Raw genomic sequence first — 20,486 nt, 5'->3', positions numbered from 1 at the left:
TAATCATTATGCTTCTCCAGCCTTCGCTTTTCTTCCTATCCAGCTTAGATTCCACGTGGTGATAATTTTTTTAAATAATTTTTTTCTGCCTCTGGGCTAAAGGGAGATCAAGAGTGAAATCAAGTTTAGTTACAGAAAAATAGAATGTTACATTGTTTTTCACAAATACCATATCTACATCAATTTGAATACCTCTCTAAAAATAGGAAAATTGCCTTGCTCTTCTGTGTGTCATCACATCTCTCTTAGCAAAACACCAACCCTGCATCAACTCAGATACCTGCTTTCTCTAATCATGCACGTGAGCAAAGGAGCGTTACTAGAGAAAATCACAAACTCAGCAGATTGTTTCTAATTTAAATTCATTAGCTGCTTACTTGGATCCTAAACACTGCCCAGCAAGCCTGCTACATTTTACTGCCCAACTGGCTCTCACTTGGTGCAGAAACAATTTCAAAACTTTTTTACCCTCTTTAAACTTTCGGATGCAACCTTGTTACATTTCTTCATAGAGTATATAGAAACCACTAGAAGAATTTTATCAACTTTTCACCCCCAAAGCTATGCATTTCCCCTTGCATTGCCATTCAACCTCTCTTCAGTTCTCCTCTACAGACAATGAATTTCCTTCTTCCTAGCAAAGGCTCAGTCCTTTACCTCTTGGTTTCTAATCATATTCCTTCTAGCCTTTTGTATTAGTCAAGGTTCTCCAGAGAAACACAATACATCGACATATGTATATGTATATATATGTATATATAAAAGGAGATTTATTAAGAGGAATTGGTTCACATGATTATGGAGGCTGAGAAGTCCCATGATATGCCATCTGCAAGCTGGAGACCCAAGACAGCTGTTGGTGGTGTAAATTCCAGTTTGAGTTCCAAGGCTTAAGAACCAGGGGACCTGCTGGTGTATTTCCCAGCCAAGGCAGGAGAAAACCGATGTCCCAGCTCATGCAGGCAGGAAGGGAACAAATTCTCACTTCTTTTGTTTTTTGTTTTTTTCAGTCCCTCAATGGAATATACAATGCCCACCCACACTGGGCAAGGCAATCTTCTTTACTGAGTTCACTGATCCAAATGCCAATCTCATCTGGAAACACCCTAACAGATACACCCAGAAATAACGTTTAATCTGGGCACCCTCTGGCCCAGTCAAGTAGCCACATAAAATTAACCTTATACCTTCTCAGGAAGTTTATTTTGAGGACCTTTTCTTTCCCAAATTATTCAACCCTTCTTTCTCTGCCTGATCCTTCCCATCTACTTTTGGATGTGTTTAAGTGTCTCTCATCTTAAAATAGCAATGACAAAAATCAAAGACATTTAAATTTTCTTTCTTATTCAATGTCTTTTCCTTATCTTTTTTACCTTTTGTGTTCTTGGATATGAGCTCAATTTTTTTTTCTAGGTCATCTGGTATTCATCCCACACTCTTTTTATTCCCAATTCCTCAAAGAGTAGGACTAGTACAAACTTAGTGAATGAGTTAAGTAAACTGGAAATTTACTCTCTGTGCATACCTGGAACCATGGTGCATGGAAAAATGCTCATAAGTTATAATACTATAATTAACTTTTCATTGACTAAGTGTTAATTATGTGCTGGGCATTGTTATTGGAGCTGAGGACACACTGGTTAATAGAACAGAAAAGCTCCCGGCTCTTACAAACTTAAATTCTCCGTAGTATGTGGAGGGAGAGAAAGATAAACAAATACATACTAAATATGTACTAACATGCATACATACATTCAAAAATAGATGTATGAAAAAATGATTGAATACGTAAATAAGAAAGCATCATATCATGATAGTGCTGGGCAGAGAATGAAAATAGCAGTGACGTGCTGGAGATTGGTTGGGCAGTCACTTTAGACTGGGTTGTCAGGTACAGCCTGTCTGAACAGATGACATTTAAGTTGAAATCTGAATGACTGTGCAGAGAAAGTGTTTGAGGCAGATGGAACAGCTTGTGTAAAGCCCCAAGACAGGAACACAAAGAAGGCCACAGTGGTCAAAGTGTGGTGCACAAGAGAGTGGTGTGATTGAGATCAGAAACAGAGGCAAATCTCTAGGGCTTTGTAAGCCATGGAAGGAATTTGGATTTTCTCCCAAGAATGATGAGAAGCCAATGGTAGATTTTAAGGAGGGGAGAGAAACAATCTGATTTATGTTTTAGGATGATTGCTCCAGTTGCTGCATGAAAAATAGGTGGTAGTAGGACTGGAGTGGAAGCAGGGGTATCAATAAGAAGGCTGTGGTAGGAGTCCAGGCAAGACATGATGGCGGCTCTGCTCACTGCTGATAGTAGAGATGGAAAGAAGTGGACCTATAGTAGATGGAAAGAAGTGGATATGGCTGGGTCAACGTGTGTGTGGTTTTTCAATTTTGCAAGTTGTTCCCCCAAATTAATTTACTCTCCTCGAGTGGTGTATGAGAGTATATAATAATAAAATAAAGCTGGAAATTATCTTAGAGATCCACACTTCAGTTTTATATAAGACGAAAACTAGGCCCACCGACCTTCCATGCATTAGCTCAAGATGACAAGTTTCTTTCCTAGGAAGGAGCCCCAGGCATCTGCCAAGTCTGCTAATCTATTATATACCACAATGTTTTCTCAGCATTTCTCTTCTCTATGCTGCATGTTGTTTTGTTTGACACTCCTCTGCAGCACCTCTCCAAGTTATGTGTGCACGTGTATGTGTTCTATTTCTTCTTTTAGATTATGAACTCTGAGGGCAGGCAGAATCTGTCAACCTATGTTGTAGTACTCAGCAAGACTGGTGTGTAAGAATCACCCATGATCACATGGGCAAATCAGTGAAAAAAGAAACTGATCCTTCTTTATGCTTATTTTTCTACTACAATTTGGTCACTGAGAGTAGTCAATCCTAACAGTTCTACCATGATTATTCAATATCTGTACTCACATTTCAGATACTGTTAGGGAAGGAATCCAAAGAATACCTTCCCAGCAGTATTTAGTGGAAAAGATTTGGAGTTCGGGTTCAGAGACTTTGGATTCAGGTTTTGGTTTTGCTCCTTTCTCATTGTGTGACCTGACCTTGGGCCTTTGTTTTTTCAACTGTAAACCAGGTTAATAATAGGTACTTGTCTTACCTATGTCAGAAGATTTTGTGAGATTCTGAATGTGATATGTGAAAAAAACTTGCAAACTCTAAAGTACACTTAAGCGCTACTATTTAAGGAAAGCTACAGTTGACTGAGCTCTTAACTATGCCGCAGCTATGGTTCTAAAAGTTTCACATGAATCAAGTCATTATTCCTCATGACACTCTTATGAGGCCAGGGCTATTACTGTACCCATTTTTTGAAGGAGAGGTTAAATAACTTGTCTAAGGTCACACACCCAGTAAATGACAGAGGTAGGACTTGAACTCAGGTAATTTCACTGTACAGTCCCTGCTTTTAGCCACTATGCTGTGTTAGTGCTCTGTAAAGTTGACACTATTAAATTATTCAGATCAGATGTATTAATACAAAATATATACTAGGCACTGTGCTAAACACCGAGGGTACAGTAAAGAAAGGGCAGAGTTAGTTATAGCCTTTTAAACATCTGTCTAGGTGAAAAATTGTTTCCCTTTAAACAAAGAAAAAAATTCATGCTTGAACAACTGTAATGGCCCCTTACTCAATTAATATATGTGAATTAACAGATAATGAGTCAACATAATATAGGCCAGCACACATTTTGTTTACATAATCATTCTATCAGTAAATATTCTTTATTAATTGGGCCATATATTTTTTTTTCAGGAAATAACTGTTTCAAAATTCCAAGGAGATTCATTTTCTTTCAAATAGACAAACAATTATTTTAGTTTTCTTTCCTAGTATTTGTGGATTTTCAAATACATTCAAGACTTCAATCCTGTTTGAAGACCTCAGCTAATGGGACACAATTTTCATTTTCAATTTAGTGGTCAGAGCGACTTTTGCTTAAAGAATTCTAAAATAAACATGTGCAGGTGGGTTTACTAACTCTATACTTTTATACCTATAGTACCATGGAAACTGAATTGCTACAGCTTGATAGAAGATTTCATCTTAACTGCCTAATGGAAGCATGGTTTTCAGAATATTTAAAAGAATTTTCTTCAGTTCATGTCATACAAATTCAATCTTTTCTTGCACATATTTTTCTGTGACACAACAGATGATTATGCAAGGCCATTTATGTAAGTGAATTTCTCAGTGATATTATCAGCCAAAATTGTAGGTTGAGGTCAAGAGATGTCAAGTCATTATTTAAAGAAACAAAAACAAAGGGAAAAAGACAAATTGTAGAGGAGAAATTTAATACATTTTGGCAACATAAGTAGGAAGGTCAGTAAAGGACATGAAGCTAGAGTGATGTCATTATAATTGGCTTTAGTTCAAAAGTGGCAGGGTGGCAGTTAGCCAAAAAGGCACTTTGATGTTGTTTGTTTATATATTGCTATTTAGCTATCCATATCCAGAAGTGGAGATTACAACAGATAATTTTATGGTGGATGACTGAATATTGTGGTTACTGCCTTATTTTAAACTTTGTTTCCGAAATGCAATGACCAAGTCTCATTTAGAGCTTTCATTCTTAAGCTGCATTTTCTCCACACTTGCAGATCTGTAGCGTCCTCTACAATCTAGACGGGTCCAATTGCTGCAGAGGTATTTATCTGAGGTCGTGATATGGATATAGATTTTGAGTTCAGACAAAGCATTTAGGGAAGATTCCCACGATGTTTTTAGATTATGAAACAATCAGATCTCTGCAGCATCCTGTCCAGCTTCACGGGTGGTATTTTTGCCATGCCTATAAAGGGGGAGAAGGGAGGCAGCCGGAAAGATGTTTGCCCTTTTCAGTTTCTCATTAGACTGCATTATGCACTTTCACCCTGCAGACCCTGGCCACCTAAATAGCTCTTACTCTATCGGCTAAATCACATGTCTTTAGCAACTGATGGCTTCCTATTGGTCAAAAGTTTTAGGTGGAATTTTTGTTGCATGTAGATATTATAAAGCAAACTTGTCTAATAGAAATATAATTCAAGCCACAAATATGAGCCACATATGTTATTTTAAATTTTCAAGTAACCACATTAAAAAAGTTAAAATTAATTTAATGATATATTTTCTTTAATGCAACATATCCAAAGTATTTTCATTTAAAAATGTAATCAGAGGCCAGCCCTGTGGCCTAATGGTTAAGTTTGGCACACTCCACCTTGGCAGCCCAGGTTCGGTTCCCAGGTCTGGACCTACACTGCTCATTGGTGGCCATGAGGAGATGGCATCCCAAATAGAAAATAGAGGAAGAAGGGCACAGATGTTAGCTCAGGGTAAATCTTCCCTAGCAAAAAAAAAAAAAAGAAAGAAAAGAAGTCATTAAAACAGCCCCAATGCTCCTTCTGGTCTTGAGACTACAGCTGATACTCCCTGTCTTACTCCTTTTCTACCCATTCTAGATTCTCTTCACCCTTGGTTAACACTTTTGGTAGTCTAGGTGGCTTACCTAGTGGGTGATCCTGACCACATCCTTCTCAGGCCATGCAGCAGCCACCTACTTACTGTCAAATCTGGACAGAGGCATCTACTTGGTCTTTCCCACTGACACCTCTTACCTCCAAAGGCCAAGCCACCAAACTGGGGTGGGATAGGAGTCTGCTAAATGCCAACTATTTCTATTCCAATATAACATAAAGAATAGAGGAAATGATTATTGGATTGTTCTGTTACTGCCTAAACATAGGTTCTTTACTGGCCACACAAGAGGGGCCAAATAAAAACTGGAATGCGAGGCTTATGGCAAGGAAAGTGTTTTTATTTTGGATGATATCAGCTGCGAGATGAGAGTGAGCCCTCAGATCTGTCATTTCATCTTGTCTCTCCGAAACAGGGGAGGTGAGGGATTTTAAAGGTTTGTGAGGAGTGTGGCTACTTACAGATGGGGTGGAGGTGAGTCAGTGGCCTGCTGCTTGGAGCTTTCCCACCACCTGCATTTGGCCTTAGGACACTGTTTGCAGGGAAGAGGAGGAGATGATAAGGAACCCAGGTGGGTGACCTTGGCCGTTTGTCTCCATGGTGTATAGTGGATTCTGGAGCCAAGGAGCTGGAGAGTAAGCAGGGAAAGAGTGCTTTGGTTTTAACCCCACATATGCTGGGTTTAATGTAGGAGAACTGATATCAGGGCCAGCATCGGTTCCACGGTCCTGTTGCACCCACTGTAAACTGGACCTAGTGAATCTATCTATTACCATGTTCCCTTACTCTGACATGGTGTCCTGGATGACTCTGGGTTCCTGAATAATAAATACAACCTTGAAATTTCTGAGTATTCTCTTTTTCCAGTGTATAGTTAACTGAGTAAATGGTCATAAGTTTCTGTGAAGAAGGACTGCTTGAATCATTACCATATGATATTGCCTTGGTTTTGCATGGTGATTCCTCATGAATTCTTGAATTCTTCAGTTACTGGAAGCCCATAGGGGAGGTTGGACAGATCTTGAGAGGGACACATGTTGTCTTGAAAGGCAGAAGTCTCTGCATTGTCCTCAAGTAAGGGGGGAATGCTAGTTTTTAATGAAGAGGAATGGACCACATCTGATGGGCCCAGAAGTGTCAAGAGAATCTGAGTATTCAAGATTTTTGAGCACAAAGACCTAGACATTCCCATTCCAGGTTTACTAACCTAGATCCTGGAATCCAGGAAACGACTATTTTAGGATCTAACCTTCTGCTAACTTTATAATTCAGTTCTGGGGAAGAACCTCAGCTTTCTTTGCCTTTCAGCTGCAGTAGAACAGAGATTCTTCATGTGCTGCCAGGGGATGTCTCTGGTTTTTACACTTTAGCTTAAATTAGTGATTAATTATCTCCAGCTTTTTATTGTTTTTCTCCAATGAATTAATAGCCCTCAGCAACAGCCATTCCTTCCACAGTCTCTACAATTACTACTTCCCCCAAACCTCTCAAACCCTTGAGATGCTGCCTGCAGCCAGTCCTTTCCCTTCCTATCCTGTTCACCCCAGGTGAAGTCTTAACAATTGCATTCCTACAGTATACCAGGGGCTATCAGCACTCCACCTATCACCAGTGTTGGGGTCCTCACTGCCAGCCATCAGGAGATGACTCAGCATCAAGATTCCATTTTAGAATTGGCTTCTTAGGACCTTTTCTACTTCTACTGCTTTAGGTCAGTATTCTTGGAAGCAGACTTTGAGACGGAGATTTGCAGGTGGGGATTTTATTGGTGAATGCTCTCAGGAATTGAACTTGAAAGCATTGAAAGAAGCAGGATTAGGAAAAGTGAGAGACTGAAATTGTCTTGCAGTTGCACTAAAGAAGCTCTGGAGTTTATATAGCTCTTTAGAATTTTCCCTAATTAACGCATGGGGGACTGGTCCTTTTTATCCCCCAGCCCCGGCCCCCCCCCCCCCCCCCCCCCGCCCCAGTTAACCAGTCTTTGGATGTGGACTGCCCCTGGCGAGTGGCATAACCTTTGGTTACGTGGCTCCCAAATTCCAGGAGAGGAACTCAGCTAGGAGCTATCAGCAGCCTATACTCCCAGAAGCTGGGGTGTGAGTGCCTTGGTCCAGAAGGGTGCTTGTGAGTGGCATATCCCAGACCCACTCCATTAGATCCCAGGCATAAAGAGATCAGCTTCTACGTAAAACATTTATATGTGAAACATTAGTGTGCACAGAACAACACTCTCAGCCCTTGTTCTCAAGGTCACAGGTAGGAGAGTCCTCTGGTGGCAACATCTGGGAATTTAAGTCCCAGACTTTATGTCTTGCACCCCTTTCTCCAACCTGGATGTTAAGGGTGAAACTTCCTAACAATTACTAAAACTCTCTTCTAATCTCAGGGAAAGTTTTGTTTCTGCAAATTTGCACTTTCATCACCTTAAGGCCCTTTCTCACTACAGTACTTGAAGGCTGGCATAGTTCATGCTGAGCAGGTGGGCAATCGCTGATATATTTGTCAATAAATTGTGAAAATATCTCAGTGGAAACTAAGTATTCAAACATATGTGCACAACTGATGGTGGGGGCATCACTCAGAGAAGAGAAGTCTTGTAGACCAGGCACCCCATTGGGTATAAGACTTGTACAAAAATGACTTAATCAAGAACACAACATAGTGTTTACCGAAACAGATAGACTGCATGCCCATTAGATCATCTATGCAAACATAATATCTCCTTGGGCAAACGATTTTGACTCCTTAAGTTCACAGAAAAATTAGCTCACGGGTCAGAAAAAGTAGGTCATGAACCTAATTGAAAAATTAGCTCACAGGCCAGTAGATCAAATACAAGACCAAATATTTCCATTTATTGCATGATTAATATTGCTATCTCATTTTGTGATATATTTACGTGTAATCTTCTGTCACAGACTTTAGTCATTTATATAACTTAAGCACAATTTCTTTTGGGCACTAAGCCACATCAACCATCAAGTTCTGGAATTTCTGATGAAGTTTTCCTGACAGTGAGAAATTTCAACTTTAGAAATAAGTAATTACTTGATATAAAATCTTGGTACCAAAGTGTTCCTTTTTTTTTTTTTTCTCATCACTTTCTTCTGTCGTTTCTTCCTGCCTCATGTATTGCATACAAAGTAGAGAGCATGGACAAGCGTACAATTAACTGTAACACAAATGGGCCCTGTCTTATTCGTAACTTTTTGATGAGAGTGAAGAACTGAGGACTGAAGAGTTATGTATTTAAACCCAGAGAGAGATATTTCTGTTCATAAAATGCCAATCTTAATTTACTACATAGCTGTCTCATACTTTTTAATAGCTGTATGAATATATTTGATGTTATTCAAATATTCATAACATAGAAGAAATAAGCTCTACATTAAGTTCCTAGGATGTTTAGACACAGCATCTCCTTTAGCCAGTATTAGGCAAGGTCTCAAGCTACCGACAGCACAACAGACCTGTAGACTTAAGATTTCCCGCTTCTCTTTTTTGCCTTTGGGGAACATACTCTAACAGCCTCTTTTCTGTGCTTATCCTATTTTTTCTCCTCTGAAGAATTCCGTATCACTGATTGTCGTCTCTTTAGAATTATTTCCTCCTCTGCTAGTTTTTCTGCAACCCTGGGATCTGCACTATCTTTCAATCTGTTTAGTCCTTGTTTCTTCTGGTAATGTCTCCCTCTCTATCCTTTAAAGATGGTTGTTACCCACGGTTCTGCCTTTTCCCCCATTTTATGTTACTCTCCACTTTCTGCCTTGACTGCTTCATCCACTTCCATGACTCCGGTGTGATCCATATGCCCATGACTTTCAAATCTGTCTTTAGATATAGTGGGCCATCTCGACAAGAATGCCCTACAGGCTTCTCACATTCTACCCCAAATTGGGTCACTACGTATATGGTGATGTTCAGTTTGAGTAGTCACAAACTGGGAAGCAGAAATATGTAACTTTATGTCCTATAATACCTCATTTTTTCCTAAAAGATAGCATATTTGTTTGGAAGACAATTATTTCAAAATTATCTCCCAAACTCAGACTCTATGGGCCAGAGTACACACTGGAAGTAAATGAGCAAGGCCTTAATTAACTGTTCACTTATTAAATAAAATTTTTAATTAACTGATTATGTGGAGTAGTTTTTTTCCACATTTCTGTAATAAGAACCATTTGGAGTACCGTAGGCTGTCTCCACTAATTAATAGAGTGGGCCTGGTGTGGGCCAGTAACTTGGAAATTTTTATTTGTACGAATATCTCCAGATGATTTTCCTGGTCAAGCAAATTTGGGAAACACTGATTTGAAACATACTCTTCAGCTTCCTTTGCAGATTTTAAGTCTTGAATGAGCCATGGAAAAGTCTTATCCAGTCCAGTTTTAGGAAAGTCAAGTCAGTTTTCTGAACATTTGGTTTGATAAATTCTCTTTGGAAGCGTCACAAATACTTTACTCTGGTTTCTTCACTTTCTGGCCCTGCTCTTCTGGATCACGTTTTCCTTGGAGGATCCATCTTCCTTGAGTTGACCACAGCAATCTAATCAAATCTCTTAAAAAAACTGGTTTCTCATCAAAGGATTGTCATATTAAATAACCTTTGTTTGCTTCTGTCTTGCTCCCTTCGCTCTTGAGACAAGAATTGGAATGCTTTGTATAGACTCAATACTCCGGCCTTCCCACCCTAAGTCTCATATTGATGACCCCGGTGTATGCCAGCCTGAATCTCCTGGCTTTCTTTAACAGGTCCAACTCCCTTTGGCATCCAAGTTAAGATAACATCTCCTTCTTTCAAGGTCATTATCTTACAAACGTAGCTAATGATGTAGGGGATGGAAAAAATCGTGGAGGATGTCACACCCTCCTGTCTGAGTTGGTGTTGACCTCTAGCCAGAGCTTCAGGCCTCTTCAGTTTGGGCACGAATGCGCCACAGGGCAGAAGACCATGAAGCTCTTGGCAAGAGTCCAGGCCAGTCCCTTCTTGCACTCGTCCTGCACGTCTCCGGCATTCATGTCCAGGCATAGGGCATATCTGTCCACCTAGTCCATGGCCACGGCTTCTGGGAAGGCGTGGCTGCACTTGCCTATCAGCAAGCTGGAGCTTGCGGTGCAGGATGCTGCTGTAGATGAGCCCTCAGGCGCGCACATGACGGACAGCTTCAAGAAGATCACCCACTAACCTCACCACTGCTCCCAGCAACTCCCTGGCGTGGTCTGCGTAGTTGTTGCCCACGCACGCGCACGCACACACGCACACGCATGCGCACACGATATTCTTCGCCCACGCCCAGTTGCCTTACAGCCGCCTGGGGCCCGCCTGGGAGCTTGCCAGCGGCTGCTGGCGTCACGTGGTCTTTGCCGACCTGGTCACCAGACGCCTACGGCTGCCGGGAGAGGACGACTACCTTGGAGCGCTGTCTCCACAGCAACGGCCCTTTCCGCTTTGTGCCTCTGTGCTCAGCCAGGTGTGAGGGAGTCGGCTGGAAGCTGCCTGGGGACTGCTGGCCTGGTCCCAGGAGAGGGGCACAGGCTCTGTAATAGCTCGTTTTGTTCTCAGGTTTGCTAAGTAGATATCAAGATCTGCTCCCTCTTAAACATGTACATGGGTCTGTTCTGAATCTTAGTCTTATATTTTATTCATAATTTCTCAGTCTCTCAAATTTTCCTTTCACTCTCAAGGATTGTCTTCTCTCCTGCCTCCTTCCCCAGAGGGCACTTGGATGCAGAAAGAAGATTTTATAGCTTGGTGGCCTTGGGGGAGGGGCATCTGGCCCGTGGCTGTTCTCCACTCCGTCTCCCTGGTGTCCAGCCCACCTCACCTGGTCTTTGGCACCAGTCTCTGCCTTTGGCAGGGTAGACTGGCCCACCTGGGCTATCAAGTGTCCTGAGCTGGCCTGTACTGAGGTGTGAATTGTCCTGCTATGTTTTTTGTTTGTTTGTTTGTTTTGCTTGAGGAAGATTAGCCCTGAGCTAAGTCCTGCCAATCTTCCTCTATGTTGTATGTAGGTCACCCATGCAGCATGGCTGATGAGTGGTGTGGGTCTGCACCCTGGATCTGAGCCTGAATCCCCGCCGCATAAGCAGAGCACCAAACTTAACCACTACTCAACAGCAATGCCCCTGCCCCAATTATGTTTTTAGAGTGTGTTCTCTTGATGACTTCTTTTCTCACCACTGCCTCTAATTACGTAGTTGCCTTTGCAAAATTCTAAGCTTCTTCAGTGGCCTACCTTTCTGTACATGTCCTGCAGGGCCATACTCACCTTGTGTGGCTGCCCACAGGCTCTTCTGCATAGGCACCTCCCTCCCTAATTGTCACTTTACAGTACTCATGTCACGCTGGAAATTGCGCCACTCTCTCTATCAAGTTTCTTTAACTGGTCGAAGATTCCTCAGAATAGAGCCAGGGAAGAATCAGCTCCAAGACTTTTAGATCTGCCTTTTCCCTCCCCACCCCCAATGTATCCAAGTGTGTTTCTATCACTCCCACTCTCCCCAGCTGTCTCAATTCCAGGATACCTGTCTTGGTATGTTAGTCAGGGTCTTGGAAGAACCAGAGATACCATATTCAAATTGGGTGACTTCAGAAGAGTTTAATAGAGGGACTGTTTACTAAGGCCTGGGGAAACTCCAAGGGACACTGTGGGACTCCAACCAGAAACAGCAGGATGGCCAGCGACAGTTGGGGGTCTTTGGTGGATGCAGACGCCTGTGACAATCCCACAAGAAAAGAGAGAGTAAGTATCTTGAACCCCTCTCCTCCGTTTGATCTTTTCTAGGTGCTCCTCACTGGCTGGATTGAACAAGAAGCCAGAGGGAGAGGAGCCTGTTAACACAGCCCATCCGTTGATAGAATCCACCCAGTCTCCTGGGCCGTGGAGCAGGTGGAGAAGGGATCTGAATGGGCAAGTGGAAGATACCCAGCAGCCTCAGCTTCCTGGCAATTTGGGAAAAGGTACAGAGAAAATTCTGCGTATACGTATGTGTGTGTGTGTAAGAGAGAGAGAAACAACTACATTTTTTTAAAAACTTTTTTCTTCCAACATTATCTAGGTGCTTCATTACTCAGGTAAGATGTCCTTGATTTCTCCCTCCTTTCCTCTCTCTCGTTTTATGATAGCCGGTAATGACACTTAACAGTTAGTGAGTTCTTCCTGTGTTCCAGAATGGTGCTGAGTACTTTACATGCATTATGTCAAGTACAGTCTTATGTGGGAGACGCTATTTAACTGACAGGCAACTGAGGCTTAGAGGAGTCAGTTTCCCTGTGGTACTACAATGGTAGAACAAGATAGAAACCCTGGAAGTCTAGTTTCAAAGCCTGCTTTATTGACCTCCACTGTGTATTGCAGTCAGCCAAATTGCCAAGTCCATGTTTTGACTTTGTCACCCTTTCTTATTATCACCTGGGCTTAAGCAAAGTCTTCCTAATGGATGTTCATATTCCTTCTTTTTGATGTCCCTAATCCATACTCCTTATTGCTGTTGAGTTTTACGCTTCTAAAACAAGCAAGCAAAAAACTAATCATGTTTCTCTTTGCTTCAATCCTCTTTTTAGTTACCTTTTGATAATAGGATAAGGGTATATGCCATATGAAACTCACCATCATCTGGGACTATTCTTTATTGGTTCCATTGGTACCTTATTGGTTCCACTTTTTTTTTTTTTTTTTTTTTTTTTGGCAAACTTTCTCTCTGGTATGCTCACCAGCATCCTTTTCTTTAATGCTTCGGACTTTTTGTAATTTCCTGAAAATATTGTATTATTTTGTGTCTCTTTTATTCATTTATATTTTTGCCTGAATACTCAATCTATCACCACCATCTTTCACGGTTAGTTTCCTATACATTCTTCAGGACTCTGAATGTTATCCCCGTGGTGATGCTTTTCCTAATTTTTCCCCCTGAGAGAGTTAGTGGCTTTTTCCTCAGTGCATCTGTAGCACATTTGACATGCTTTTGCTCTAAGTTCTATTAATTCATTTTGTAATTACATTTTGGAATTATTGTGTCAGATGGGCATTTAACTTACACAAATTCAACTACGTCTATTTGCCATTGAGAGGAATAACTTAAAAGTTGAGGCAAAAGTGTGGACTTCAGGCCGTGGGTGTACTGGGATCTGAAACAGGCTATACATGCCTAAAGAAAGAGAGTTTTAAATTATGTTGAGGATTTTCTCTTTTCCGTCTTTGGCAAAGAAGGGAAAAGCATTTATGCTGCTGGGCAGGTGGATGATGATGGCTTCGTAAAAGTAGTGTAGGAATAATTATTGTACTGAGAACAATTCAGAAATTTTGATTGGAAGAGTTATAGAAAGAGTTAAAAATTGTCTCCCTAAGACGAAAATGATTCTAAGAAATAGGAGAGCTAGCAAGTCGATATTTTCATAAATTTGTTAAAGCTTTTCAAGTTGTAAAACATGCTGTAGTTTCTGAATATGATCTCTCTAAGGAGATAGATGCTTTACATGATTGAATATATAGCACGCTTATATACACATGTTACAGAATAAGGTTGTATATATAAAACCATGTGTGCTGTATTTTACAGAGAATTGAGGGATTTTTATGGGTTACTTTGTAGTACACAATTTTGACTTATGCTGTAACTTTAGAATTAATAAATCTAGTATACAAGTTGATATGTTAGTCTCTACTTTCTCTATTTCCCAATCTCCAAGCCCCACTAAACCTACTGTTCTCAACTGGGGAATAGCATATCCTTGGCTGGGGGGAGCATATATCAGAATCTCAAAGTGGAGACTTTTCAGATACAAGGACCATGATTTCTCAAATATTCTAATAGATATACCCTTGGAGAGTGGGAGAATGTTCACAGAATTCATCGACTGTAAAGAGACGTGTTACTGATGGAATAGTTGTTTTACGTATAAATTGTATATTGTAAGAAAGAAAAAACTGATGCTACCACTCAGGATCATGCGACTGTGTGGGGACCGTAGCTTGTCCTTTGTAATTCTTTTTCTCAGCACCAATCATGGTACCTAGCACAGAAGAAATATTCAATAAGTGTTTATTAATCGATATTCTTTGGATCTATTTTTGTATTAGGGAAACAAACCCAAAGTTAGGATGTGTTTCCACAGTGTGATGGTTGATTTTATGTGTCAACTCGACTAGCTAAGGGATGCCCAAATAGCTGGTAAAACATTATTTCTGGTTGTATCTGTGAGTGTGCTTCTGGAAGAGATGAGCATTTCAATTAGTAGATTGAGTAAAGATCCTCCCTCACCAATGTGAGGGCTCAATCTGTAGATGGCTGACTAGAACAAAAAGATGGAGGAAGACCAAATTCTCTCTCTGTCTTTTGGAGCTGGGACTTCCACCTTCTCCTGCGCTTGGACATCGGAGCTCCTGGTTCTCAGGTCTTTGGACTCTGGGACTTAGACTAGTCGTGTCCCCCCACCCCCCATCCCTGGCTCCCTTGGGCCTTTGGTCTCAGACTGAATTACACCACAGGCTTTCTTGGTTCTCTAGCTTACAGATGGCCGATTTTGGGACTTATTGGCTTCCATAGCTGCTGTAGTCAATTCCTGTAATAAATGTCCTCTTATATATCTATGTCCTATTGGTTCCATTTCTTTGGAGGACTCTAATAAACACAGTTTGCTTAGTTGAACGTGTTCTCTAAATTGGGCTCATGACTATTGGAACTCCTCTCTCAGCAGATTATCCTTACTTAAAGAATCTGATTGCTTATTTAATTGGAGAAGAGGAGTGTCTTCAGAATGTTGGCTAAAACTTGCCTTTTCTTTGCTCTTTCTTTTGCAGAATTTGTCTATTTACAACTCGTCTTTTTTTACAGAAAATTTGCTTACTTTCCTTTTAAAATTGTTTTCCCCTCCTGTTTCCAGAGCTCTGGCTGGCTGACTAAAAGGAATGGTGGCCCTGCTTCTGCTCATCCTTTTCCATTCTTTAGAAACAGCTACATGATGTGATTCTCTAGTCTTCTTTGGGGGTAATCTCCATGATCAGGCTTTCTCTTCTAATCTCTAATGATCTTGGTGGTCATCCTGGGAACCCTGTCCACATTTTCCATGTCAGCCTTTGGTTCTGGTCTAGATGGGTATTAAGGTTGTGGGGCAATTATACACTCTAATGGCTACTCTGTAGCTATCATGTTGTAGAACTTGCTTTAAAAATCTATCAAGTTCTATCATTTCTAATCGATTTTTCTCACTTATTTCCCCACCTACAAATCTTCTATTTCTGTTAAAATACATCTTATTTCAATCGATATATACAACTTATTTTATACCTGTAAACATGCATATCAGAAATGAATATCATTTCTCATATGATATGCAGTCCAAAAGCAGCAAACTCAATTACTCTGACGGTCAGTCAGGGAACAATAGTGTGCGAAGCTGCCAGACATGAGAAAATAGAGTGACGTTGGGTCTTTGGAAAGAAGAGTGTGTGCTTTGCCTTAAGGTATTAAAATTTAACTTAAAAACCAAAACACTTTGCAAAAATCAGTTTAAAAATTGCCTACAGGCCTGATTCAGTCCTTGATTTAAGCAACTGATGAAACCATCAATAACATGGACCCTGTGTTGATCCTTTTGTTCATTTATTCATTTATCAAACGTTGAGTGCTGCAGAGTTCCTAGTGCACATTTAAAATGCTGTGCCTCCGAATACGAATACTAACAGTAATGCTGATACTAAGAATTTGTCTCTGGCTCTCAGGTTCTCTGGATCTAGTAAAACAGGCAAAAAAATAAGTGCCTGATTATAGAACTATGTGACCCATGCAATGAACTGGCGAGTTTCCAGGGAGCTTGGGAACTTAGGATCGGGGGTGGATGACACTTGAGGAGTCAATGCTTAGCAGGAGAGGTAACCTCTTGCTTAAATCTCAGAAAATAAATTTCTGGATGTGGGAATGTGGGGAAGAGAAGTTTGGGAAAGATAGGCAGGAAACAGATTTTGAAAATCAGTAGGTCAACCAGTGTTTTCTTTTTTTTTCTAGAGGTTTATATGTTTAGAAACATTTGTTACATCCATTAAGGTTGGTAAAATTTAAAAAGTATTCCTCATAATACTGAGGATAGTTCATTCTAGGTCACATTATTCTAAGGATTTTTAAAACAGAATTGTTGTTCTATAACTATTCATAATTAAGGTTAAAGACTGGTCTTTCTGGAATACCAGGAAATGCTGACTAGTGGGCTAAGGGAAAAAAAGTGGAGTGATGCATCCCGCGTACTTTTTTGGAGTTTCAGAATGCACATTTACACGCTAAATGCCCTTTTCTGTTCTTAGAACTATTAACATTCTGTGAACAGTGTTCTGTGGCACAGCAACTTATAAGGTGCTGATCTGCCCTATAACAATACAATTATTGAAAAGTTAAGGCCGTTCAGGGATATTTGGGCTGTCCTGGCCCGAACAATAGTCCACTTTTAATGCTTTCTTTTTCTTCTGCTATTAACAAAAACTTATTGAGCACTTTACCAGTTCATTCTACCACTGAATTAACCTTTTATTGCAGAGGTTTAATTCAATAGTTTTTGAAATGATACAGCCCTCATATGTTATAAATAAAGGCAAATGAAAGGTATTTGCAAAGATTACATAATAGTACTACAATAATGATCAATTGTGTTCCAGCGGTACTTGAAGGCAGGTTCAGGTGATATCTTAGTGTTCCAAAAAATATAAATAAAAAGAGAGATATTGTTGAGTATTGTTCAGTTTCCATTCGGTAAAATGAAAATTAGGTCTCTGCTTGCCAAGTGAAAATGTGTATAGAGGCTAGGGAATCACTAAGAAAATAATATATGAATCTTCAGGCTGGTAGGGGCTTCCAAATAGAGCTCAATGAAATTTTAAGAAGAATAATGAAAAATGACTGCTTTCTTTTAACTTTGGTAAGCGCTTTTCAGTCTCATTGCCATGTTATTTGTTACAGCATTTTATGGATGATTGAGGTTGAAAGTTAACCTGTAAAGAGTCTGTTTTCAATAAGAGCATCTAATTCACAAGACACTTGCTACTCATATTGTTCTTGAAGCTCTGTAGAGGAAGCAAGCAGCACTCCTTCGATACTTTTTTCTTTTGTGAAGGAGTTGCTGATCTGTGCAGGAGTGGTAGACAGCAAACACCAAGGTCTCTGTATCACAGATACCAGCAGTCAGGCTGGAGAAGAATGCGAGCAAAAGAAACCAAAGCTCAGATGTGTGAGAAAGTCGCATTCAGCTTTTTTTGAATATAAAAAAGTGAAAAAACCCTAAAAGCCCGTTAAGAGAACTAGTTAAATGTATTAATGCATAGACATGAAATAAACTACAGAGCTCAACTACTCATGAGGTAGATGTTTATGTACTGTGGAAAAATAGTATATTGATTAGGGAAAGAAAAGAGAAAGAACAAGAAAAGAGAAAGAAAACAAGCTGCAGAAGAAAGTGTCAAGTATGTTCCTCATTTTGTCTTTAAAAAGATGTGGAAGAATATAGGTCTGGGAAATTTCTAAAAAGATACATAGGAGATGATGATAGTTATCCATGAGGAGTGAGACATGTATCTGGGTTGGGAATAAAACTCACTTTTTAGTGTATAAACCTTTCTTATGGTGTGCGTGTGTTTGTGTGTATGCAATATGGAGTTATTATTTTGTAAAAAAACGACAACAGCTAGACGATGACAAAGTCAATTTGGTGGTGTTCTTGAGCTGGGCATCAGGAAGAGGTTTCCTTTCGTGTGCACTGAATGTCCCTTCCCATAAACATTGTGAGCATTCCTGTGAGAGGCTGTTGGCAGCAGTAGAGAATGAATGGACTGTAGAATCAAGTAGATTCTAAGTAGAGCATGTTTGAATCTTATCTTTTATAAGCAGTAGTTAACTTAATATAGCTGAGCCTTGGTTTCCTCATCTGTAAAATGGAAATAATTCTTGCCTTCTGGATTATCATGAAGCACGTGTCTAGCACAATGCTTGTTGTTATGGTTTCTATGTAATGGATTGCCATCTTGCTTTTAACTATTTTAAATTTTGCTTATTATATTGCTCTCATGTAATTTTTTTCTGGATGTCTGAAACTTAGGGTAGTATCTAGTATATGGTAAACTCTTTTTTTTTTTTGTAAACTCTTAACATATAATATTTTCTCTAGAATTTTCCTCCAAGTGAAGAATAAATCTATTATCTTTGCTCTACTTTGTCCCTGGATTATGCCTCTATGCCCAAGAATATCTTTTGATAGCTAATCATCCAAATTATGAGTTCTAGGACAGCTCTTCTTTCCTTCTTTTCGTCTTTCCTCCCTCTTTCTTCCTTCATTCTTTTATTTATTCCTATCCTCTGCTTTGGCAGAAATACGCCCTGGAAAGCCATTTTCATTTGAGATTTCTGCTCTGAGAAACTCTATGTGAAAATAATCTATTCCTGAGATATATTTTTTATTACTTTTTGTATTCTAGAAAAACCATCCCCAATACCTTGGGAAAACATATTTCCCAAGAACACACTCATTGGTTTCTCTGTTTTTTTCCAAATGTGCTTCCATCTCACAACCTGAAAAATGAATTTATCACTTTAGGCATTTTACTATAATCTTATTGTATAGGATGCATGTGATGATTAGGTTTGTCAATTTGGCTAGGCTATAGTATCCAGGTATTCAATAAAACACTAATCTAGGTATTGCTGTGAAGATATTTTGTAAATGTAGTTAATATTTACAATAAGTTGACTTTAAGTAAAGGAGATTATCCTGATAATGTGGATGGGTCTCATACAGTCAGTTGAAAGGCCTTAAGAGTAAAACTGGAGTTTCTCTGAGGAAGAAGAAATTCTGCCCGTGGACTGCAGCCTCAGCTCCTGCCTGAGAGTTTCCAGCCCACTAGCTTGCCCTAGAGACTCCAGACCCCTGACTTTCCCAGCCAGACCTCACAATTACAGAAACCATTTCCTTTAAATAAATCTCTTAGTGTGTGTGTGTGTTTGTGTGTTTGTGTGTATATATCCTATATATCTCCACTGGTTCTGTTTCTTTGGTGGAAACTTGACTAATACAGATTCTGGTTCAAGAATGGAGTCTGCTCTAACAGATACCTAACAATGTGGAAGTAGTTTTGGAATTGGATAATGGGTAGAGGTTGGAAGAATTTTGAGGTGCGTGATAGAAAAAGTCCAGATTTTCTTGAAGAGACTGTTGATAGAAATATGAATATTAAAGATATTTCTGGTGAAATCTCAGAAGGAAATGAGAAACGTGTTCTTGGAAACTGGAAGAAAGATGATCCTTGTTTTAAAGTGGCAGAAAACTTGGCTGAGTTGTGATCTACTATTGGTTGGAAAATAGAACTTATAAGCTAGAACTTGGATATTTAGCTGAGGGGATTTCCAAGCAAAGTTTTGAAGGTGAAGATTATAGTACATTTCAAGAAGAACGAGATAAATTGAGGAAGGAACTCTTAAGCAAAAAGCAACAAGCACTTGATGATTTGGAAGGCTCTTGGTCTATCCACATCACAAGAGATGCTAAAGTTAGGAAATTTACTGTTACAAAAGCATGTTCTGGGGCTGGCCCTGTGGCCCAGTGGTTAAGTTCACGCGCTCTGCTTTGGTGGCCCAGGGTTTCGCCAGTTTGGATCCTGGGCGCTGACGTGGCACTCTCATTAGGCCACGCTGAGGCGGCGTCCCACATACCACAACTAGAAGGACCCACAACTGAAATATACAACTATGTACTTGGGGGATTTGGGGAGAAAAAGCAGGGAAAAAAAAAAAAAGATTGGCAACAGTTGTTAGCTCAGGTGCGAATCTTTAAAAAAAAAAAAAAAGAAAAGCATGTTCTGGAGACAGGGCCAAGGGTGTGGCTGGATGTCTTTTGCTGAAGAGACTGGGTATGTGACTCATGGAACCAATCAAGCATTTTAGCAGAAGCCTGGAATACGGATGGAGTTCTCCAGGAAGGTTCTGTTGGAAACTCTCTTGTCTAATTGTGTGGAGCCCCAT

General features: G+C 40.0%; 1 long non-coding RNA gene and 1 pseudogene across 3 annotated transcripts in view; one reads left to right on the top strand and one right to left on the bottom strand.

Annotated features, from left to right (window-relative positions):
* Window positions 1-20,486, top strand: part of LOC139040974 (uncharacterized) — a 147,237-nt gene that overhangs the window by 7,491 nt on the left and 119,260 nt on the right. For all 3 annotated transcript variants that reach the window (XR_011495359.1, XR_011495358.1, XR_011495360.1), the window contains exon 2: window positions 12,278-12,453. This is a non-coding gene — a long non-coding RNA (uncharacterized lncRNA). The remainder of the gene's footprint in view (window positions 1-12,277; window positions 12,454-20,486) is intronic.
* Window positions 9,743-11,755, bottom strand: LOC123278211 (oxaloacetate tautomerase FAHD1, mitochondrial-like; annotated as a pseudogene).

Source organism: Equus asinus, chromosome 18, assembly GCF_041296235.1.
Source record: "Equus asinus isolate D_3611 breed Donkey chromosome 18, EquAss-T2T_v2, whole genome shotgun sequence".
NCBI lineage: Eukaryota > Metazoa > Chordata > Mammalia > Perissodactyla > Equidae > Equus > Equus asinus.
Note: the sequence above shows the minus strand (reverse complement) of the source record. Positions and strands in the feature narration are given on the sequence as shown.